The 18,091-nt window shown below is 46.3% G+C and overlaps 1 protein-coding gene across 2 annotated transcripts in view; it reads left to right on the top strand.

Moving 5' to 3' along the window:
* Positions 1-1,097: 1,097 nt before the first annotated feature.
* The window catches only part of LOC133355397 (protein kinase C delta type-like), a 110,260-nt gene continuing 93,266 nt past the window's right edge, over positions 1,098-18,091 (top strand). For both annotated transcript variants that reach the window (XM_061572671.1, XM_061572670.1), the window contains exons 1-2: positions 1,098-1,228; positions 15,916-15,971. The gene's annotated coding sequence lies outside the window, so the exon portion shown is untranslated. The remainder of the gene's footprint in view (positions 1,229-15,915; positions 15,972-18,091) is intronic.

The following is an 18,091-nucleotide window of genomic DNA, read 5'->3' as shown; positions in this document are numbered from 1 at the left end:
CACTTTATTTCTGTGATGATGATGTTTCTTTCGTCATTTGCAAGAATGTTTTACCACATTTTCCACTGTAGCCCTAAACCCTCAGACATATTCTTCGGTCAGCCTGTGATCTGTCAAAACTGTACAGTTTACTCCACGCTGAACCGTCATGAGGTTCCACACAATATCGCGATTGGATCTCGCTACTGATCAATTACTGCCACTCGAACACTGCAAACGCCAATTCGTGATCTGTCCGGGTCAAACCCTTGCAGGTGGCAAACCCTGGATAGTAATACATCTACAGGAGTTGCTTTCACGCCGAGGGCCCCTTTTGTGAATTGTTGCAACTTTTGACCCATTTCACGAATGCATGTGCGCAAGTACAGCCCACTGTTGGATGGATGCTGGTCAGGCGCGGGTTGGTGACGGCGGGGAGCATAGAAAGCACAGTACAACAAATTGATTTTTTTTTGCAGCTGAGCACTCTGACGGCAACGGCCGTCACGATGCGTCTTCTTACACATCACGGCTGTAAATTGATAAAATAAAATAATACAAATCTCAACACAAACATCGCTGGCGTGCGTGTTCTCCAGGTTCCATATTATTTTGATGGAGTGGAACGTTGCGGATAAGGACTCGGTATTTATTAATCTCCTAAACGCCACCGCGTCTCTTAAATGCCAACAGGAAAGGTTCGATTCCCGCTCACGGCCAACACCGGTGACGATTATCTGAACCGGTCCTGGGCCCTCCCCTAGGTCGACTCAGCCTCAAATGAGTACCTGGTGCGCTGTGTAAACAACACCACCGGGGAGACAAAGGCGGCCGGGCGTGTTTGCTGGCCATACCCTTTGTTTCTTTCGGTAAAGAACCAACGAGTATGGAATCCCTGCGGTCACGAAAGCTTCAAATCTAAATGTGACCATACTTCACCACTAGGGTTAATGCGTCGTCGGTGCAGGCAGGGGGCGCGTGCGCGCACGTGCGCGCGCACGTTGTGAAGTGTGGGCGGAGCCTCCGTGTTGTTGTATCCCTCCGCGGGAGTGACCCGCCGGCACAGCCCCCACCCACCACCCCCCTCCCTCCGCCGTTGGTGGCGCGTGGCGGTGAAGAGGCGTCGCGAGTCCCTGCAGGAAAGTTACTTTGAGAGCTCCGCAAGAGGAGGCGGCAGCAGCAGCAGAAGGCGTCAAGGCACCGGGGGAGACGCGGATACTCGACCCAGCTGGACCCCTGGCACCGTGTGGTGAGCCGAGAACCACTCACACTAACACCTACACTTACACACATACACCTACACACACACTTACACACCTACACTTCCACACCTACACACCTATACACACACACACCTACACTTACACACATACACCTACACACACACCTACACCTACACACACCTACACTTACACACCTATACACACACACCTACACTTACACACCTATACACACCTACACACACACACACACACCTACACCTACACACACCTACACTCACTGACACTTACACACACACCAACACCTACACACACACCGACACACACCCACACACACCAACACCTACACACACCTACACCTAAACACACACTTACACACACCAACACTTACACACACACCAACACTTACACACACACCAACACTTACACACACACACCAACACTTACACACACCAACACACCTACACACACCAACACACCTACACACACACCAACAACACCTACACACACTCACTCACCTACACACACACCAACACTTACACACGCACACCAACAACACCTACACACACTCACTCACCTACACACATACCAACACTTACACACGCACACCAACAACACCTACACACACTCACTCACCTACACACACTCACTCTCCTACACACACACCAACACACACCGCCACTTACACACACCTAAACACACCTACACCTACTCCCCTACAAAGATCCCCCATATAGCCTTAACAGACTGTAGGGGCAAGTGCGGTGAGCGAGCACCTATAAATGCCGGCCATCGCCACGCCCGACCGCCTTTGTCTCCCCAGTGGCGATGTTTACACACCGCACCAGGTACTCATTTCAGGCTGAGTCGACCTAGGGGAGGACCAGGACCGGTTCAGATAATCGTCACTGGTGTTGGCCATGAGCGGGAATCGAACCCGGGTCGCCGGGTTCATAGCGCAGCGCGCTAACCGCTACACCACCGCTCCCCACACATACACACACACACACCTACACACACCTACACACGTATAGACACACACCTACACACACACACACGTATAGACACACCTACACACACCTCCACCTGGCATAGCTGTGTGTACACGCTGTAGCGAGGTGCTATAGGCAGCAGCCTCCTACAGACACAGAGACACGGGCTACCAACAGCTCTGAGTGAGCCTGGCTGTACACAACATACACAAGGCTGTTTGTGTTCTGTGTGTATGCTGTAGTGTGGGGTGCTGTGTGTGTGTACACGTGTTTACACACAGCCCTGATACAACAGCTGTTCTTGTTATCTGCTGAGCTTGGCAGTATATACACCTATGGAGTCTATGAAGTGTGGTTCTCTTACAAGGCTGTTTGTGTTCTGTGTGTGCGCTGTAGTGTGTGTACTGTAGTGTACACGTGTTCACACACAGCCTTTTAGTATTCACAGACACAGAGACACGGATACAACAGCTGTTCCTGTACTCGGGTGAGCTTAGTACATACACCTATGGAATCTATGAAGTGTGGCTCTCTTACAAGGCTGTTTGTATTCTGTGTGTATGCTGTATTGTGGGTGCTGTGTGTGTGTACACGTGTTCACACACAGCCCTGATACAACAGCTGTCCCTGTACTCTGGTGAGCTTAGTACATACACCTATGGAGTCTATGAAGTGTGGTTCTCTTACAAGGCGGTTTGTATTCTGTGTGTGTGCTGTAGTGTGAGGTGCTGTGTAGACGTGTTCACACACAGCTTTTCAGTATTCACAGACACAGAGACACGGATACAACAGCTGTCCCTATACTCTGGTGAGCTTAGTACATACACCTATGGAATCTATGAAGTGTGGTTCTCTTACAAGGCTGTTTGTATTCTGTGTGTATGCTGTAGTGTGGGGTGCTGTGTGTGTGTACACGTGTTCACACAGCCTTTCAGTATTCACAGACACAGAGACACGGGTACAACAGCTGTCCCTGGCAGTATACACACCTTGATTATTATCTGGTATAGAGTTGGTTCTACCCTGTACATTGTTTACAAGTGCTAACAATCTATAGCAATGATATGGTGTGTGCACGTGTATACACAAGAACAAGTATGTGTTGTTATAGCAACAATTATGGGTACGTTCGTGTGCTGTGATCTCCATCATAATCCAGGGTGTACCTGTGTGTGTGTTTATTACATCCTGTGCCTCTGTAAAAATCCAGATAAGCACAATAATGTAATATATCTGTGCGTAATAATGGTACTGTGTGTACTCTGTGATACTTTCGGTAAAGTCACGTAGGTAGAAAACATAGATCACGACGTTTCGATCGTAACCCAAGCAACCGTCTTCAGGTGAAAAAATTAACCCGTAAAAACAAAGTTTTTCACTATAAATCCTTTATATGCGTGGCGGCTAGAGTCCTCTCCTCCTCTGGCTTGAGATGGCTGCCACCTATGGGTCAGATGATTGCCTGCCACCATTAAGCAATTGGTAATTAAATAAAATTAAATTTTTCCTAAAAAGTGGAAAATTTTGGAAAAAAATTTTCACGAAAATAAATTGTCACGCACAACGAGTCTGTGTGGAAAATGTCAGCTCGATTGGATCACGGGAAGTGGGTTAAAAAACGACCGAAAGATTTGCACGGTCATAAGCAAGCAAGCAAGTGAACTTAATATAAAGGATTTAAAAAAATAGATAGATACACTGTCAGCCTTTGTGTATACGGTATGACGATAATATCAAAGACTTGCGTGGTGTACATATATACTACAGTAAAAGTATGTTAACCTGTAATGTATATGCTAGTATAATACCCCCACATCCCCCCCAGAGCATAGGTTTGTATTAACGTACACCACCGTATGTGTTTACACATGTGAAGTGAATCTGTAAATGATTGTGCTATACGTGTAAGAATACTTTCAGTCCTATGTCTCGATGCAGTACTATATTTCTGCACGTGTAAAGTGCCATTTGTATACATAGAGCCTACATTGGTATCCATCAGTGGATAAATCACGGCTGGTGATGGTGAAACAGGCTGTATACACAATTATTACATAAATAATGTACTTTATACCCTTAGTGTTAAACACGTAGGCTTTCGCGAACAATAGCCATGATATTGTTTTTTTTGGGGGGTTTAGATCGTGTAAATATGACTGTCGTTGAACCCGCCACCACCCGGCACAGCCAATTAGTGAGGTTTGTTGGAGAGCAAATTTCACAACATTGCAAATCTTCTTGGTTCTTTTGGTAAAGTCACGTAGAAGGGAAATAATAAAAGAATAAAATTTTTACATAATACATTAATTGTATTATGTTGTATATTTATTATTTTATTAGTAGTAATAAAACATTATTTTGTATGTTTTAATTTTTATTATTTTATTATTTCCCTTCTACGTGACTTTACCGAAAGAACCAAGAAGATGAATCCCTGCAGTCACGAAAGCTTTAAATCGAACATTGCAAATGTAAACGTTGTGGATTTCAAACACCCACAACATTTAAAATGTTGTGAGATTTTCTCTGCAACAAACCTCACTAATTGTCTGTGCCGCGTGGTGGCGGGTTTAACGACACATTTATATTTTTACACGCGATTAACCCCCCCCCCCCCCCAAAAAAAAACACAAAATATGATGTGGGGACCCCTGCTTGTTGTTTACGTAACAGCACACGTGTAAGCCAATGCGGTTTTGTTCACATTTTTCACGTTTCAGTACAGGGCGATCCATTCATAGCCTACCCAGCACCCCAATTGAATTCGTATTTCTCTCAAAGGGAATATGCTCCCAAAGGTGATTGGAAGCACACAACCTTGCAGAGGCACAATGCTGCTAGATTTTATATTCGTATGGGAAGACAAAGGCGGCCGGGCGTGGTGCTGGCCACCCACCCCATCGTGTGCCGTGCCGGCCTTCATAGGTGCTCGTTAACAGCACTTGCCCCTACAGTCTCACAGGCTACACGGGGGATCTTTGTCTTTATCCTGTGTGTGTGTGTGGGGAGCGGTGGTGCAGCGGTTAGCGCGCTGCGCTACGAACCCGGTGACCCGAGTTCGAATCCCGCTCACGATCACCGCCGCTGACGATGATCTGAACCGGTCCTGGTCCTCCCCTAGGTCGACTCGGCCTCAAACGAGAGTAACTGGTGTGTGGTGTGTGAACATCGCCACTGGGGAGACAAAGGCGGCCGGGCGTGGTGAATCCAAGTCCCAGGGTTAGCGGGACATCGATCATCGGGACATTCCGTGTTGCAGCAATGTGGATGTATGACCACTACGTGGTTATAGGGGTTAGAGTGTCGATCATATCATATGCACCTTTGGTAATGTGTGACAAAGTCGAGTGCACGCCTATAGTAGTGGTATTTTAGTAGTGGTGTTTTTTTAGTAGTGGTGGTATTTATTTTTGGTATTATAGTAGTGGTGGTATTTTACCTACGGCATGCTCTGCGAAGCTTTAACGCCTACAGACTATAAACTCACTCCATTGTATACCTATGGTCAACAGATACGCTTAAGACATTGTACAGTCGGTCACCTGGCTCATAGTCAAATGCTACGGTACCAATACCTAGGGTGTCTGCTGCAGTCCACTTCGCATATCCGTATGCTTTACAATGGCAGCAGGGTAGTTGAGTAAACATTGTGTGATGTTTACACAGCAGAGGTCTGTCGGTGATGTTTGCCGTGCAGTCTTTACAACTCTGTGGGTCGTATGTGCATTGTACAATGTAGGTAGGGCTACATGATACTATATACTACCAGTCCAAGTGTGTTGTTGTTGTTGTTTTCGTTGTCACTCAACAGCAACCGCCATTCGGCCCACATTAAGTGACGGTGACATCACCGGGGCGATTGTGCCAGGCTAGGTGCACTTTTGAGGCCCCACGTGAAGGCTCGCTCTGAGCAGGAGGTCGCCGGACAGACCCAGCAGGTGCCGTGGGTGTTGACTGATTTGAGATGACTGATTTGAGATGACTGATTTGAGATGACTGATTTGAGATGACTGATTTGAGATGACTGATTTGAGATGACTGATTTGAGATGACTGACGGAGGAGCTTACCGATGGGAATGTCCACCACCACCCCCCCCCCCACCCGATATCTTTCAGGGATTTTGCGACGATTTGTGTGAAACACACAATGTGTAGGCTCATGCAGCCCCTCTGTACATTTCTCTGGCGCTGTTGTGAGTGTAAGATGCGCCAGTTTTGTTTGTTTTCTTATACATATCACAGCAAGGCCGTAATTATAATATGTATTTTGGTGACACATCCCCCGACAATATTCAAATATGCTCAAAATGCTCCCCCCCCCCAATATATTGCTCAAATAAATATTTTAAAAGAATAATAATTGCTATGCTATGTAAATGAAAACAACAATTTGCTGAACCTTGGCCACAATATCTGGACTTGTCTTCATATAAATCAATGCATAGATTTCTGTTTAGATGATTGTGGTTATGGTTGTACTTTATTAATCCCTAATCTCTGCCATGACATACAATGAAACAAGAAAAGGTAAAAAAAGAAAAAAACAGAGCAGACATTATTGTAAAAAAAAAGTCCATCTAAGGAAATCGCAGGAAAAGAGGTTTTCAAATTTAGATTTTTTTTGTGGGGGGGGGGACCTCAGACCCCCTGGAAAATTTGCCCCCCCCCCCCCAATGTTGACTCCATGGCTACATCCGTGTCTGACAGCACCATCGGATGCACGCGTGGTGAACTTACACATTCACTTCCTTATCCACTCGTAAAGTTCTATCCCTGTCACCGCGTTTACTATCAACTGATTCGGGGCACTGTAAGTGACACACACACACGCACACACCGATATTTGCATAGTGCAACGAGGAAGGGCCGTTGCCCGAAACGTCACCTATTGTTTATTTAGTGTCTCCTTTTTTTTACAGCCGCAGTGTTGTTGACGACGAATCTGTTGGGTGGGGGAGGTTGTTGTGGTTGTTATGGTTGTTGTGGTTGTTGTTATTTACGCCGGTGTACGACTGACTGTGAACCCAGCAGCAGCAGCAGCACCATCAAAAAGCATTTGATGTCACCTTGTGTGCCCTTACAGAGGGTCCCGTGCCTTGTTACGGTACAACAACACTTGTGTATCACGTTACAGTAGTAACCTCAGCTATGTTGGACTGCACTTCTATGCTACCCACGTGTGATACACCTCCTCCTCCTCCCGGCCCTTCACCAACATCTCACTGCCAGCACTGTGTGGGGAGGCGTTCATCCAGCAGTGGACTGACAGAGGGCCTGTCTGTACACGTACCTGTGCATATGTACAGGTAGGTAGGTGTGTGTGTGTTGTGTCTTTGTCTTCGCAGTACTGTACTTGTGCAAGGGCTGACGGGCGTGGTGCTGGCCACCCACCCCCTCGTGTGCCATGCCGGCCTTCATAGGTGCTACTCTAACAGCACTTGCCCCAACAGTCTGTCTAAGTTATACAGGGGATCTTTGTCTTTGGTGATGATCATGATGGTGGTGATGGTTGCGGTCTGGGTATAGTGCTGGCCACCCACCCCAGCCCCTCGTGTGCCATGCCGGCCTTCATAGGTGCTGCTCTCTAACAGCACTTGCCCCAACAGTTTATTAAAGCTATAGAGGGAATCTTTGTCTTTGGTGATGATCATGGTGGTCGTGATGGTTGCGGTCTGGGTATAGTGCTGGCTACCCACCCCAGCCCCTCGTGTGCCATGCCGGCCTTCATAGGTGCTACTCTAACAGCACTTGCCCCAACAGTTTGTTCAAGCTATACTGGGGATCTTTGTCCGTGTCTTCGCAGAATGCCTATAGAGTAATAATATTGTGATTGTGTTATTGCCCTGTTGACACGTATGTGAACACCTTTTGGCTGTTTGCAAAGGACTGCTCCAGAGATGATTATTATAAGTATCCCATCGTTTAAAATGGTAAAGTTAACAGCAGCCCTTGCTATTGGTTTGCTCACGCCACTGCTGGCTTCTGTTGGCCTCCACAGGCTGTGCCTAGATGGTGCTTGGCCTCTTCTTCCACACTGACTGGACGTGTAGGAGGAGTGGGGGAGGTCGTGGGTTGCGATCTCGACCCCGACGCCAATGCCTGCTGTATATTTTGAGCTTGCACGTTTCTCTCCCCGTGGTTGCGTGGATTTTTTTCTCCAGGTTCTCCAGTTATTCCTTCCACATTTAAAATCAACATGCGTTGAGATTATTTTCGATTATTCGGCTGCTATAAATTTCCACGTAAGCCACTTCATTGAGCTGTCGTTTGTGGCCAGGACGTTTCTGAAAAAAATAAGCTAATTGCTAAGTGGGCTTTACCTGGTAAAATAAAAAAAATAGTTCAGTTTTATTTAAAATGTTAGTGATTGTTTTTTTCGGTAAAGTCACGTAGAAGGGAAATAATAAAATAAAAAAAAGTTAAAACTATATTATTTTATTATTTCCATTCTACGTGACTTTACTGAAAGAACTAAGAATATGAATTCCCTGCAGTCACGAAAGCTTTAAATACGAATGTTAGTGATTTGCTTACTTACTATTCCTATACTTTGCACTTCCACCGTGTTCGTGTAACTTTCATAAAGAGCTTTATAGCTCATGGGATTTCTCCAGTATAAATAAATAAGTGTGCTACGCGATACTCCGTGGCAGCTCCCAATAGTTCATCACAATGAAAAGAGAGTGATAATGATAATGCCGATTAAACATATTTTGACTTCGTATATGTCTTGCGCGTGGGGGCTTTTCATCACCAGTTGTTGCTCATGGCTCCCTTCTACTGCCCGGTCTCGTGGAGCACAGTGATGGAAAGGGGAGGGGGGGGCGACTTTAATAGACAATTGTTGACCCTAAGTGATCCGCACATTTGCACCCGCATGAAGTTGAAGTGTGAATTTTTAATCGGGGGCTGCAGAAACTTTTAATCTGTTGCTGATAGTTGTTGGGGGTGATAATATCTATGAAAGCTAGCTTGCCATGATCATGTCATGAGAAAAAAAAACTTGTTTGGAAAAGCAGATTATGCAAGGCACAATAGGCGGTTCACGTGCACAAGGAAGACCAGGGATGACACGGACAGATAACATCATGGACGAGGCTCACGCTGAAACGGATAAGAAGATCGCAGAAGACAGAAGTGCGTGGCGAAGAATTTCCCATGGGAAACCCTCAGCACTTGCCCCAACAGACCATAATAATCATCATGCTTTTCTGCGTTTGTCAATCCGCTGCTGCCGGATGAAGGCCCTCCCCTATGCTGTGTTGGTCATGGGGATAGTTTTACCGGACCGTACTTCACCACGCTGGTCGGTGTGAATCGGTGCGGGAGGTGGAAGGGTGGGGGGTGAGCGAGGCATTGGTGGATGCAGGAACTGGTTCGGACATCGACCCAGCCACCGATGTTAGCCGCCATTGGCAATTGAATTCAGGTCTCCGGGTTCATAGTGCAATGTGCTAACTACGGTTATCAAACCACGCCACCCACCCCTTCAGCGCCGCCGCTAAGGAACATATTTCGTCTTAGGTATGTTCTCTCTCCCCCCCACCCCCCATGGCAAGCCAGATCTACTATGATGACAAAGGTCATCACTCCGAATGAGTCATGTAATAGTAAGCGCTGCGTGACACAAATAAGTCTTTTTTTATCGTATTGTATGAGCAACAGAAAAATACTTTCGTCGATGAGGAAACCTGACGACCCCCGAATACGAGTAATTATTAAAAGAAACAAAACCACCACAGCGGACGAGTTGTAAAAAATGTGCTGGAGATATATTTTTTATTTCGATTTAAAGCTTTCGTGACTGCAGGGATTCATCTTCTTGGTTCTTTCGGTAAAGTCACGTAGAAAGGAAATAATAAAATAATAAAAATAAAACATAACAAAATTATATGAGAATAAAATTATTTTTATTTTATTATTTCCCTTCTACGTGACTTTACCAAAAAAACCAAGAAGATGTTTTTTATTATTTATCTACGCGGACCCTTTTTTGTTCACTTTCTTGCTGGTTGATCGCCTTAGCCGCACCGCGTGGGTTGTGCGTGTGTCTGGGGGTCTGTTTGACGACACTTTACCACGTTCGTTAGTGTGGTTTGGTAAAGGTGGGGAGCATAGAAATGGGATCATAGTATAGTACAACAACGGATGTTGTTTTCCTGTCCTCTGCTGTCCACTGTCTAGTTCCCGCAGAAGCCTATACCGCCTGTTGTATGCATTAATGGACAACCCTCCACGTGTGATAATATTGACCTTTAAACAAAAATACTCGAGTTAGAATCTATCCACACAAACATGATACATCCAAAAATATGTTTACATTCAGCTGCAGTATAGGATAAAAAATAACCTTTAAGGCGCACTCTGTTGGTAACCCTTTGGCCAAATCGCCCGGATTCCTCGGTGAACTTATCAGATCTCGGAAGCTCAGCCTGGATCATACATGGATGGGTGACCTGCATGTGCATAACAGGTGTTATAGGCTGCTGCTGGGCAGTGCCGGATTATCCGAGTAGCAAAAGTACCAGATGCTACGGGCCCCGCACTTTCAAGGGCCCCGCGCTAAATGCTTCCAAGCTATCAATTCCGGTTCGGTGATTCTGCACTTTCTCTATTACTATAGTACTATACTGCCTTCAACTTTTATGAACGGCTGGTTGTTTAAGGTGAGCGATGTGTCGTATTATCTGTCTGTATAGCACGTGAAAAAAATCAATTACTTTACTATGCAAGTTAAAAATTGGTGTTTAAATATTTGTGTGTTTTTTTTTATTTAGAGCCCCTTTATAACATTTTGCTACAGGCACCGTACGAGCTTATTCTGGCACTGCTGCTGGGCTTCGTTGCGGTGGAGTATGGTTAAATAATCCCGACGACCCCGTTGTGTGGTTTTGACGAAAGGGCTGTACTCGTGCTGTAGTTCGATACGGTGTTATGATCATGGAACTTCAGATGGAATCCTCTCGTCCATTCATTCGTGCAACTGTGACCTCGAAAAGCACATTTTGTTATCCTCCTATAATATAAGTATTTGTTGGGTTGGAGCGCTGTAAATATATAAATGTGTCGTTAAACCCGCCACCACCCGAAGCAGCCAATTAATAAGGTTTGTCACGTAAACAGAACGTGCCAATTCGTTATTAGTCCAGCACACCGGTGTGTGTCGGAGAGCTCTTTGCTTATTAAAAAACTAATGACCTTCATGTTTCACTATATGTGGTGAATCCTTACACCCCAAGGACAGCACGAGGTGGCTTTAGGGTTTGCGATAATACATCTGCAAATCGCCCCAGCTCCTGTGCCTGTTATTACGGCTTTGGCAGAAATGGGTGGAATAATGATGCGGATCGTGTCTTCTCACGAATGCGTTTGGTCCCAGTTCCTCATTCGCAGTGCTCGTAACTGTACATACAGTGTGCGTTCGAACTGTTCCAATGTTTGATTGATGATTGAGAGAGTTTTGTGGCATTTGTCCCAGTTTCCAACCTTTTTGTTGGGAGGTGATGCGTAGGTGGCGGTGGTTAGCGCGCTGCGCTGTGAACCCCGTGACCCGAGTTCAATTCATGCCCACGGCTAACATTTGTGGTGAGTGATACGTGAACCGGTGCTCGCCCTCCCCGCCCTCCCTGCCCTCCACCGCCTTCACCAACTCATGCTGACCATACCAGCACGGTGAAGTATGGTGAAGCAACACCCCCCATGATTCGCACAGCAGGGCGAGGGCCGTGACTTATTGTGATTTTATAGCTGATTGTACATTTCCCTCGTCGGGCATAGTCCTACCCGCATGCAAAATGTGTCGCTTATCCTCCAAGTTCAACTTTTGTGTTGCAACTTTCAGGCATTTCCACGGCTACCAGTAGAATGACGCCTGCCTACGGCACAAGAACAATCCATTATTGGGACGTAAAAACGGATTTTAATTGGGCCTGCGGCAAGAACATCATGATCGCTCGTTAACTAATTGTGGATACATTCTGTGAGAGGTTAAGCTGGCCTGCGTTCGCGCACATATTTACAACAACAACTTGAATCGTGTTCAATCGGCGCTGCGCACCTTTGACCATGTGATAACGTACGATAGTTTATCTTGGAAAGACTTGCCGAGTCTTTTTTCAATTATTATTTTATTGAAGGTATTGCATTTGGGGAAGCCTTTCCAAATCCAATTTTAAGGAGCGTTACGCACGTTCAAGAATACTGGATGACCTGGAAGTCAACAAATCCACACAAACGTATGAGCGGATAACATGCAAACATTGGCACAGACAGATTCAAGGGACCCACTTGCTGTACTGCCATTGCACGGGCTACGTACAGCAGCCCAGTGACCCGCCCCGACTGGACACGTGTGAAAAAGAGCTTCATAGCTCGTCGGATTCCTCCAGGATAAATATTCAGTTATTTTTCTGGGAGCAAGTCACCACAAATGCGAATCACCAACCCGTGGCTCCGACTTGCCGGGTCACGCGCGTGTGCCATCGTCGCGGCCTTTAAATGCCTAAAGGTGCCTTTAAACAATTGTCGTGGTTTGCGCTTCGCGATTCAAAGTCCAAGTGATTTTCCCGCTCGAACGAGCATTGTCGATGGTGCTCGATCACTGCCACAGCAGATGCACCCGTGGTGGAAATTCCACGTTGAACTGGAGCAGGAAAACCTGCTGTTGGCTTTCCCGCAAAGCGGTGCTTGTTTTTGCTGTCAACCCCCCGGAGAGATGAAGAGGGGCCGGGTCATCCCCCTCCCCCCGGGAGTTCAAGTCGGCGGCCTTCAGTTTGCGAGCCGCTCGCTCCACCGCTGGTTAGCGATTTGCAAGGCTTGCAATTTGAAATCCCGGTTAGGAGTCCAACTCAGTCCCTTAATTCCCCCTGCCTTGGCTCCTCCCCCCTGCCTCCATTCAAGCGCAGATTCAAAACTCAGAGAGATGCCCATTCTAAATGCGAAGCATCTTGAACTGTGGTTGGTTGCACATCGACTATATAAATGTAAATGTTATCATGCAAGTCTCGAGTGGTTCTCTTGTGCATACACCCGTTCTGTCCACAGGAATGTGGAATTTCCACCGTTGCCTCGGGGCTCCAAACAGCAGATAAAGTTCCATCCCAGGCCTGTTTGAGCAGGAAAGGGTTCTGTTGACTCTCTGGTCTAACGTAGCTTGTCATGCCTCAGTGATTAGCACGGTGCGAATTAAGTTGAACATACGTGCGTATTCCTACTTGGCATTGTACGCACGGCTGGCTGACCGCAGGGAGCATAGACGTGGGCACATCGTACAGTCCAACAATACAATTTTGCTGAACTACCCTCTGCGGCATAACATAACAACCGCCATTCGACGCTAAGTGGCGGTGACGTCACCACGACGCTTGTGCCAGGCCATGTGCACCTTGAGGCCACGTGAAGTGTCGAACGCCTGCTGGCAGGAGGTCACGGGGCAGACCGACGTGCCACGGGTCGACTGACCAGCATGGTGAAGTATTGTCAAACGACCCTCACGGTCCGCTCGACACGGAGAGGCCCTCCTCATCCGGTAGTGGATTTCACAAAAGGGCCGTAATGCATGTGCACTCATTGTACAGGGTGTTCCAGATTAAAACTATTAAACTAACATATCTATTTGTTATTTCACGAGGTCAGGCCCACTGAGCTATGGAGCTCTTTTTCAAAAGCGACCTGCCCACAGATGACGGCTCAACAAAGTGGCTTATCACGTGGACATTTATAGCAGCCAAATACTCTTAAACACGTAATGTTGATTCTAAATGTGGAGGGGGAAAAACCGGAGGACCCGGAAGAAAAAAAAAAATCCACGCGTCGGGGTCGAGATCGCGCCCACGACCTCCTGTATACCAGGCGAGGTAGTTAACATCTCCTAGCCACCGTGTCTTGTGACCCCTGTTTTAATTCGCTAAAACTTTATGTCTTTTTTTAAACATCTGGGACTTCCCTGTATATACGTATGGACTGCAGCATAATTAGGTCCCAAATTCGCCCACCTTAATTTTCGTTTTCACAGCTATATGTTTTTTTTTTTTAATCTCGGTCTATTCTAGCCAAAACCATCGCTAGCCTCAAACATGTCTCATGCCAGAGTGAGGAAACTGTGACGGTGCAGGGAGTGGTGGCGGTGGAGCGTGCCACGTGGTTCTGTAGATAGGGGATTTGTGTGTGTGTGTGGCACCTTCCGTATTCGCTCCCCACCCCACACACACACACCGCGTTGGAGTTGTGCAACGGCCACACGAAGTGGGCTGCCTCTGCTGCGGTTATACCGCTCCCACGGTGCAGCTGCTGCTCACCCCGAGCTATCGATGCTCCGATGCGTGGCATTGCCCTTGTGCTGTGCGCCTTTTGGCGTTGTTCTCTGGTCTGACACCGGTGGTGAGACTGGGCCCTATAGAAGGCGTAGACCAATCAGTTTCAAAGACAATGCAGGGATATTACCAGAGCGTGTTTGCATGTGCGGTTAATGTGGACACGATTCCTTGCAAAAGGTTTCTGTTTGGTGTGTGAACGTCTTAACACAACCTCCTGTTTTATTGCCAGAAAGGGTAAACACATTCTTAGACAATGTCTGTTATAGCGACACGCGTGGGGGCTTGCTTGCAAACGGCTGAAATGCCCCTTAACAACAAAAGAAGCCAGCTTTTCAAAGTTTTAAAAGATTCGGCAGAAGCGGTCTTGAGCAAAGATCCCCCATTTCGCTTTAACAGACTGTAGGAGCAATTGCTGTTAGCGAGTAGCACCTATGAAGGCCGGCACGCCACATGATGGGGTGGGTGGCCAACACCTCGCCCCACCACCTTTGTCTCCCCAGTGGCGATGTTTTTTTACACATCGCACCAAGTACTCATTTGAGGCTGAGTCGACCTAGGGGAGGCCCAGGACCTGGCTCAGACAATCGTCACCGGTGTTGGCCGTGAGCGGGAATCGAACTCGGGTCACCGGCGTTCGTAGTGCAGCGTAGCGCTCAACTGCTACACTGCTGCTCCCCACTACCGCCAACACCACACACACACACGCGCGTGTAACTATGGGAATTCATCACAACGTCGCACGTCTGAACGTCGCGTATCCGCCCTCGCCCCCCATTGCGGTGTTTGTGCGCTGTGAAATTGCCATTGTCTGTCTGTTCGCGTATCGGACGGACCTTTTTTTTTCTACCAGGTCTGCCCATACCTCAATCGCCTGTCGAGTCGGATATTTTTGACTGTTCAGGCTGTAATTTAAATTTGTAAGTCTTGACTTCAGTTAGCCCCCCACTCCGCGCGTTGTATATTTTCGTGCTTTTTTTTTACTTGCTACGGATTCGTTTTTTTGCCCGTGAAAAAAAAATGCCCGTCGCCTTTATTGCATTTGTGCATTGCTCATATATTCGTAGCATCAGCATCATTCTACTGTTGTAGCAAAACCATTTGTTAAATTCCTCTGTTGATATGTAAACTCCTTTGTCAAGGCTCTCTGCTCCTCCCACCCAGCTTAAAATACGCTGCCAAGCTTAGCAGTGTTCATTAGGACGCTGTCTTTCCGACAGCCATGTTCTTCACCTGAGGAAGGCTGCTTGCATTGTGGCCGAAACGTCGTGAGAATTTTGTTTTATTTTTATTCTTTTATTATTTCCCTTCTACGTGACTTTACCGAAAGAACCAAGAATGTGAATCCCTGCAGTCACGAAAGCTTTAAATCGAAAACAACTATTGTTTTGTTCCCCCCCCTGACCCAACAGGCTATAACCGTGCTGAAGAGGGTCAATCTCATCGAAGGCAGACAAAAAGGTTGCATGTAAGTACGTATGTATGTGTTTAAAAAAAAAAAAACCTCTTGTGGATGATATTGGTCGCGAAAGCCTACGTATTAAATGTACGTGTGTTTGCGTCCTTTGATTTTTGCGCTGATTGTTAAGTGCTGGATAATTCAAATGCTCTACACTGAGATCTCTTTTACCAGTGGCAAAATATAGTAGTAGGTTTTTACCCTTTTAAACTGGTATAAAGGTGTCAGTTTTGTACCAGTTTAAAAGGGTAAAAACCTACTACTAAATTCAAATGCTGCCAATACACTCCAGGGTGATGGCTTTTTCTCCTCGCCGCGTTCGTACTTGGGGGGGGGGGGGGTTGTTTTGACCATACTTCACCATGCCGGTTGGTGAGTGAGGGGGGCTGGGGGGGCGGAGTCAAACACGCGTTTGATGAAGTGTACTCATCGTTTGCCTGTAGGCAAATTCTTTTGTTGTCCTGTGCCGCGTCTGCATTACTTTTTTTGTTAACGATGCTGTGCTTTGCTCGGTGCAATGTAGTCGTTGATTGATTGGCGGTTTTTGTTACTTAATAAAAACATTTTATTGCTGATTTAAATTCAGTGTATCTTGGGAGAAACAGTGTGTTTGACCACGGGCACTTTTTACATCGAACCGTGCGCTCTTTAGATTTTTTTATTCCTTAATTTAATACCTTTGTATTCTTAATTTATTTTTCTCCGTTGTATTACGTCTGTTGCGGAAGCGGCGTGCGGTTGTTATTGGTGAAACCTGCACTGAAGAGCTACTAAGCTCACAGGGTTATTTGAAACTAAATGGAACTGAGTTCAGATGTCACTCAAGTTCAAGTGCATGTATTAGGTGTAGCCCTGTGAGCCACTCGGCTCTTGAATCGGGTGCAACCGCAACAAACAAAAACAAAAACATGAACAAAAAACATCTTAAAGTGAATATGTGACTGAGTGCAAACAGAAAATCCAAGAAAAGACAGCTAAATATTGCACAAAAAACACCGTACACCAACGCTGTGTGCAAAAATGCCAGTGGGATTCAAGTCAAACAACAACAACAACATGGGGCTGAATTTAACTCGGGTGGCCTCGTCCGCAGTGCAGTATGCGCTAGCCACCGAGCCACCACCACCGCCACCGCCAAACACTTAAGTCAGCAAATTTCGATTTAAAGCTTTCGTGACTGCAGGGATTCATCTTCTTGGTTCTTCTCGACAGCCCTGTTCTCTACCTGAGGACGGCTGCTTGCGTTGTGGCCGAAACGTCGTGATAATTATTTTATTATGTTTTAGTTTTATTATTTTATTATTTCCCTTCTACATGACTTTACCGAAAGAACCAAGAAGACTTTAGTCAGCATTTTAGATATTAATCCGGGTAAGGCTTTTTTTGTGTTGTCGCTTAATGTATTATTTCCGTCGTGTTCGATGACGACGTTGTTGTTGTTGTCATTGTCAGACGTGGCATTTGATTTTGATTATTTTTGTTCGGTTTGAGAACGCTCCACTTACCGTGCTCTCTCCGTTGGTTCAATACATAAATTGGTTGCTAATGATTCCTAAGCTCACAATAACATGCATCGCATTGAATTGCATGTGTAAGAGTGGACGTTTTTTTTTCTTCCAAATTCATAAATCAATCCAGCGGGTTCGTCTGACCCCCGACATTGACCGTACATTTTTTTAATAAATAAAAATCAATCCTTAAATCGAACTGCAGCCCGAAATCGTCACGGATCTCTGGAACGCGCCAGTGGGTCGGTGGGTGGGTGGGTCGGAGTCAATGGAATTTTAAACAAAGAATAAAAATCACGCGTGTGCATTCTTTTAATTGACGACGATTCCGTGAGCTTTCGATTAGCAAAAAACGAGATCACACACGCGCACACGCGCACGCACACACGCACACACGCACGGTGACGTAGTAATTGGGCCCAGCAGTGCATTGCCAAGTGGATTTTGTGCCTTGGTTACAAGGTACACGTATTTTATTTTGGACAACCCTTTAATCAATTTGTCCGTGTTTTTTCTTCTTCTTACAGTGTAAGTACCTAATAGTAAAAGCGACTCAAAATTTCGGTTGGATCATGCTTGCAGGAGTGTTATTATGCCACCCCCCCCCCCCCCCCCCGTTAC

Source organism: Lethenteron reissneri, chromosome 51 (genome assembly GCF_015708825.2).
Source record: "Lethenteron reissneri isolate LAM-NWPU_2019-01 chromosome 51, ASM1570882v1, whole genome shotgun sequence".
NCBI classification, from domain to species: Eukaryota; Metazoa; Chordata; class Hyperoartia; order Petromyzontiformes; family Petromyzontidae; genus Lethenteron; species Lethenteron reissneri.
The sequence above is the reverse complement of the archived record's forward strand: the minus strand, read 5'-3'. Positions and strand labels throughout refer to the sequence as shown.